The 6,498-nt window shown below is 52.8% G+C and overlaps 1 long non-coding RNA gene across 1 annotated transcript; it reads right to left on the reverse strand.

Annotated features, from left to right (window-relative positions):
- Window positions 1-1,221: 1,221 nt before the first annotated feature.
- Window positions 1,222-2,575, reverse strand: LOC136050020 (uncharacterized). Its single transcript, XR_010622367.1, has 2 exons — window positions 2,044-2,575; window positions 1,222-1,582 (listed from the first exon to the last, which is right to left on the reverse strand). It is a non-coding gene; the product is annotated as an uncharacterized LOC136050020 (long non-coding RNA).
- Window positions 2,576-6,498: the final 3,923 nt, after the last annotated feature.

Here is a 6,498-nt window from a genome sequence, read left to right on the forward strand (position 1 = left end):
GAACACGCGCGGCAGAACCGGGCTCCAGGAGCGGGGGGCTGCTCGGGGCTGCGGCCGCGTGATGGCGCCGCCACCGCCCGCTGTCACCTGCGGGACCCGCGTTCACCTGCGGGTGGCCCCGGGCCCTCTCCAGCACTGCCGGGGTAGCGGAGGTGGGTGAGGGCAGGGTGCAGCTCCGGCCCGGCCCCGGCGTTTTTGCACCGGTTTACGGGACCGAGGAACTCAGCGAGTTCGGCTGCAGGCAGCAGGAGTTCGGCCGTCACGCTTTGCTGCAGGGGTAGGGAGGAAGCCCCTGAGCTGCGAAGCTCGTCTCGGGGGAGGAATAACGCGTTGGGGAGAGAGAAACGCGGAGCAGAGTTTTAGGGGCTGGAGACTTGCGGAACAGTTGCGCTGAATGTATCTGCCGGAGCCCCTCGCACTCAGGGCTGGAGGGAGGTGGGTGAGAACTAATATTTCAGGTGACATAAGAAGGGAGCAAACATCCTGCCACAACTGCATCTCGTCCTGCGCCGCCCCCTCCCCCTAAATGCAGCGCACGCCCCCCGCCAATTCTCAAGCAAATAAATCCAAAGGCAGCTCTCCTGTCACCGCCCAGCAAGAAAAAATTAAAAACTCGCTTTTCATGAGCGCTGCCCTCCCTGGCCAGAGCAGGAAAGCAGCCCAGAGCCCCGGACAGGTGCCTTCAGGTGCGCTCCGTCCCTCGCCAACGAATCTGCAATCCCAGCCCGCAGGAAAGCGCTGAGGACAGTAGCAGGGTTTAAGCCCAGAGAAGAGCGTGTTTGCTGCTTTATTAGTGTTGAGTCTACTCTAATTACGAGAAATCGCTGCGCTCGCTCCGAAACGAAGTGTTGTCTTGTGCTTGTAAAATGCATTTCAAATAACTCTTCTCTGTCTATAAAATACAGTGGGCGGAATATAAATAAACCACTGTCCATTTGTTTAATGCTATTTTAGCCAAATTGACTGGCCGGATTGGAATTCGACATAAAAGCTTTAAGTTTGCAAAACATCCGCACTGCAACGTCTGGGAGACAGGGCTCGCGCTCCAGCGCGACGGGAACGTTAACTGCATTAAAACCTCTCCATACATTTTCGAGCTATTGCTCTTCTTTGCCTTTTGCAGCACATCCACCCGCTCTCCCCGCCTCCGGGCTCCCGCGCCTGTTTTTCTCCAAATGAAGTATTTTACGTGATCGATGGAAGGAGTCATTTGGCCCATAATTAGGTCAATAAAATCAATGTTTATTCCTCGGATGGCCTGAAAGCTAATAAATTCCTCTTTTATATTCGCTCCCTCCGAAGATTAGAAACGAGCTGCCCGGCCCCAACGTCGGAGCGGAGTGGAGCGCGGAGCCAGCCCCGACCGGCGGCCATCGCTCCGCGCCCGGCGGCCGCAGAGGGGTCCCGCCCGAAGGCTGAGCCCTTTCTGCACCCCCCCACACCCCCCTCCATCCCGGTGCTGTTTGTTTTCCAGCACGGGACGTTTCACAGCGAATCCAGATTTGCTCTAAATCCCCTTCCAACGCGCACTTCCCGCCTGTCTCGCAGATCACTTCATTTCGCTTTATTCCCTTCGGAGATCCTAAGAAAAAAAAAAAAAAAAGAGAGAGAGAGAAGGAGAGAGGCTTTTCGCGAACACCAAAGGGAGATTTGGAGGCGACTTGGAAAAATCCTATTAGAGATCGGGAAGGCGAAGCTTTTTAAAAATGTGGAAAAAGGAGAGCCACGTTATTTTACACTCAGTAACAACGAGGGAAAAGCACCCCGGTCCTAATCAGATCAATACAGAGACACACAAATCTTTGCAAAGGTTCAGCAGTTTACAGTGGGTTCCAGACCTTTGACATACATTGCGGATTAATTGGGCACTGTTGAGGGGGGTGGGGTGGGGGTGGGGAGGTGGGATTCCAGTTAATTAGTCGAGAAATGAATAAAAACTAAACATTATCGGAATTGTCTGCGGGTCCCGGTTTGTTAGTGGGGATTTGGGGATCAGCTTTTGTGCGCCGTAAATTGGATCTGAGTAGCGTGGTGCTGTCTTACACTGCCGTTTTGTGAACTGGCGACAGCTCGAGTCCATGGGAAAACTTAAAGGGAACCTGGGGCCGGTCACGGAGCCTCATTATCTCATGTCGGATACCATCTTTAGGGGAGAGCGTGTAATCAGCGGTGGCACACCACCAGCCCCTCGCAACCTGCGCGAAGCCCACCTCCTTCTGCACACGCCCCGCAGCCGGGAGATGCCGGTCCCGGTCCCAAATGCAAAGAAACCGGCCCCAGCCCGTTGGGGGAGGCCGCGCTCCGCGCTGGGAGGCCAGGAGCGGCCCCGCAGCCCCCACCGTGCTCCTAGCTAAGGGCTCGGTCTCCGCGCTGCCTCCATAGGGCAGACCCCCGCCCCGCATTGCTGGACGGGGAGGGCTGGCGGCGGACGCTGCCCGACCGCGGTCCGCCTGCCGATGCCATTCCGGGCGGGGGCTAGCGGGGCCCTGCCAACATGTCAGCCCCGCTCGGAAGGAGGCAAGGCGGGGAGTTTCCCTTCGCTCACACAGAAAGGTGAATTCCCAAGCAGCCTCCCTCCCTCCCTCCCTCTGCAACCTGCCCTGAAGGTTATCGGTAAGGGGAAAAAAAATAAATAAAAAAAAAGAGATGGAGGGGAACTGGGGAGCCGGGAGCAGCTTCCCCCGGCCGCCGAGGTCGATTCTTTTCGGGGGAGACACCTTCAGCACTGAGCCTGAAGTACCCCCTGCACCCTTTCCCTCGGGTGCACCCTCCCCCCCCCCCCCCCGGAGCCTTGCCGGGGAGCAGAGAGGGGGAGCCCTCAGCTCACGGGAACTCCCCTAGATGGGTCTCCCAGCTTACAATTGGTGAGAGGACGGACAGCCGGGACCGACAAACCCTCCGCTTCCCGTTCCCGCAGCTTTTTGGCGGGGAAGAGAGCGGAACGCATCCGCTCCGTGCCTCGGAGGTCCGCCGCCTTCCCAGCACTGTGCTCCCGGGCCGGAGCCACCCGCGGGGCCGGGGACACTCGGGGCAGCCCCGCGGCCGGACGGGCAGCAGCTCGCCCCGGGCTGATAATTGGGCGGGCTTAAAATCAACCCCGCTAACAAGCCTGCTGTCCTCCTCACCCCACCCCCACGTGTGAAACATTGTCATTAGGCGTCTAATATCTCCGGCGCTTCCAGGGGTGGACGGGAAGAGGTTGCTCAGGAAAAAAAAAAGAATAAAAAAATCCTCAACAACAATAGAAAGTGTGTGAACTCCCAGCACCCGTACGCGCAGCACAATGCAAAGCGGGTTAATATCAGTTAGCAGTTCTGCAGTGACCTGTAAAGTTGCCTCTTTGGAAAGATTCTTGATGTATTACTTAACATGGCTACACAATTATCTGTCTCGGCATTAATGCGTCCATTAAATCACTGTTGAGTAGCATCAACCTACTCCCGAGTCTTTCCGTCCCCTGGGAATATGGTTTCTAAACAGGATCAAACATGTGATGCTGACAAGTCCTGAGATAAGTTATAATTAATTAGAGTTTGCTACATCCACAGAATGGGTAGTTGGGGGAGTGGTGCCGGACAGGGCCATTAAGGACCTCAGCCAGGATGGAAGATCTATAATGTGGAGTTGGGAAACAGAAGAAGTAATAATCAAAGGTGGCCGGAGAAAACTGCAAACCTTTAGCTTTCAGAACTCAATCGAGATTAAAGTTGTTTTTGATGTGAAACACACCATCCCCTCCTTAATGAAAACCATGGGGAGAATGATGCTGAGGATGGCTTCTTAAAGTGGGACAGAAAAGCCTCGCTTTGGATTGGAAGACAAAATCCCCCAGCACTATTGGCAGAAGGGAGAAGGAGCTGGGACGAGGAAACCGCCTGCAGCAAGACCACGTCCAGGGGTCGTGATCCCACTGACACCCACTTTGGGGCTCTTTCTCAGATGTCCCTATCTGGGAGCTGCCAAGCTCTGGCAGATCAGTAGCCCCTATCTCCCTGGGCTGCAGCCAGCATCCTGCCCTCCAGCTCTCTCTGCTGGGAATGACAGTTAAAAATCAAACTGCAAACAAGTGGATTTTGGTCTGAGCTGCAACAGCCCTTATTTGCTTTGCTTTGACAAACAGTTGGAGCGGGGTGCTTTCAGGTTGGCTGTAAAAGATCTGCTCCGAGGGGAAAGCAGAGAACAGAGGATTTTTGGCGTCTTTTCATGCCCCTCTCTGAGTCAAAGTGATGGCTGGGTTTATTTGCTTGCTCTCTGCAATAAATGGTAGCCCTTCAGGTGAGAAGATGCTGGAAGGGTGGAATGACAGGACAGATTTACACCTGTCCTTACAGCTTACTCTGACAACCCCTATAGCCTACAGAAATGACCAGTGGTGCCGCGTAGTCTGGGGAAGCCAGCAGGTTCACTCTGCTTTTTTTGTTGTTGTTGTTGATTCTTTTTTCTTTTTTTTTCTTTTTTTTCTTTTCCTCTCTGGATTCTTATTCCCCTTTTCCTTATGTCATAGGATGAAGTGGAGAGAGATCTCCCTGATAACTGTGGTCTCCCAGCCTCCCTCTGCCCCAAGAAGACAAACATCACAGCAAGTCACCGCAAGTCCCCTTCTTGGCAGTTGAGTTGTGATGAGTGTTCCACAGCTGCCACTCTGCAGTCTCCCTGCTATACCTGTGATGCTGTTCAGCCTTCAGCTTCCCCTAAACCTCAGCTGGCCACTCCCAGCAAGAAGGCAGAGGGGAGATAACCCCCCTTATGTGCTTCCCACAGCAATCCCTCCTCGATGACAGAGGCTGTCCAGATGCCTCTGGAATCCGTCTGGACCTGGCTGCCATCTTCATCTGCAGAGAGGACAAAGGCTGCATTCTCCATCTCCCCACCAAGAGCCTGTTGCCACCTCCTAGTGCCTGCTGAAAACCCTCCTCAAACCCAGCTCTCAAGTGTGGCGTCTGGTGGAGCCGGGGCCACTCAGCCCCGTGTTCAGCACTCCTGGGTGAAGGGTTGGCCGCCACCACTCAGCCTGAGGGCAATGGGGACATAGTGGAGAGTCCTGTCCCCTTTAGAGAGGGGTGGAATGTTTTTTGATAGCCCTGACCCAAAAACATCTTTTGAGCAAGTGCACAGCCCAGCATCTCATCATCCAAACACTGCTGAGCAGGGCCTGTGTGCATGCTCTTCCAGTCTGGGTATCTTAATGATCCAGATATAAAGGTGGCATGATGTGGCAGTGTGGAATGAGCTCTCTCAATGAATACCATGGTGCCCACATTCTCCAGGACAGAGCAGCAAAGTGCTTGGACATGGGATACACAAGACACAGGATGCCATGCACAGAGTGACTGCCAAGTCCTAGGCCGCTCTAATAGGCATCTTTACATGAAGTTTGATAGGTGCCACGTTCTGCTTATGGTCTCCAGCTGTGATACCTTTGCTGCTATCAGCAGTTGAGCCAAATCACCCATTCTCACTCACACACACACATGCAAGAGAAATTTTCATGTTTCTCCCCCTGCCTCTTCTGGGGCCCATTCCAACGATGATTTCCCAATGACATAAAGTCAAGCAGTTTCAACAGAGAAGATCGGGAATGCCTGACAGGAGGCTTTACCTCCCCAGGGGCTAGGAAAGTGTAGAAAACCTGTTCTAAGTGAGGAAAGCACAGGGATTTGCAAACAGGTCCCCCTGCTCATGGCCACAGCCCTAAGCTCTGTGCTTGGGTTATGGCCAGAGGCAAGCACTCGAGATTCCTCTAAAATCTTTGGGAACATCTAAGGGTTCGGCACTTCTGAAAACATCTTCAGGCTTTTTCAGATGCCCAGAGATAGATTCAGCAGCTTGCTTTCTCTTAATAGCCGAGTTTTGATTCTGTGGCCAGAAAAAATTGGTGTGCAACTCAGCGAGACTTCTGTAGGGTACACAGAGAGTTAATAACTCAGCATTTCACCTACAGTGCATGTTGTTGATGTATAGAAATCATGAGATAATCTCATCATTAATGTATAGTAATCATGAGATAATCTCTTCCACAGTTAAGACTCACCTTATTGAGGAAAATGGACGAGGATATCAGGAAGGGAGATGGACAAAGGGGATGGAGTTAAACCCTGTATAGCCTGGAAGGATCAGAGTTGACTCTCTCTGCTGCATTGCCTTTCAGAAGCTGAGGATTCTGCCTCAGCTAGGAGGATTCTGCCAATGAAGACACTGAAGGAAGCAATGAGGCCAAGGATATCCTTCGTCAACTTTTAGAAAATGGTTTGTTTTTCCATTACGTTTTTTTTTTTTTTTTTTTTGATGCAGTTTTTGCAGGCTGTGCACAACAAGCAGAACAAAGGTGAGAGCCAGTGCTCAGATAACAGTGCAGAGAGAAACAGAGCAGGGATGTGGCTGGTTCATAATCTTTATCATGAACACTTGGGCACAGCAATCTGCACAGGACTCCGCCATGAAGGAAAAGCCTCTCAAGGGAGAGGCAGAGGTGTTCTTTGGAATTGCTAAGAGGAAGAA

This window comes from Cyrtonyx montezumae, unplaced genomic scaffold, assembly GCF_038088225.1.
Source record: "Cyrtonyx montezumae isolate F1298 unplaced genomic scaffold, pur_monq_1.0 scaffold_23, whole genome shotgun sequence".
In the NCBI taxonomy this organism is placed as follows: domain Eukaryota; kingdom Metazoa; phylum Chordata; class Aves; order Galliformes; family Odontophoridae; genus Cyrtonyx; species Cyrtonyx montezumae.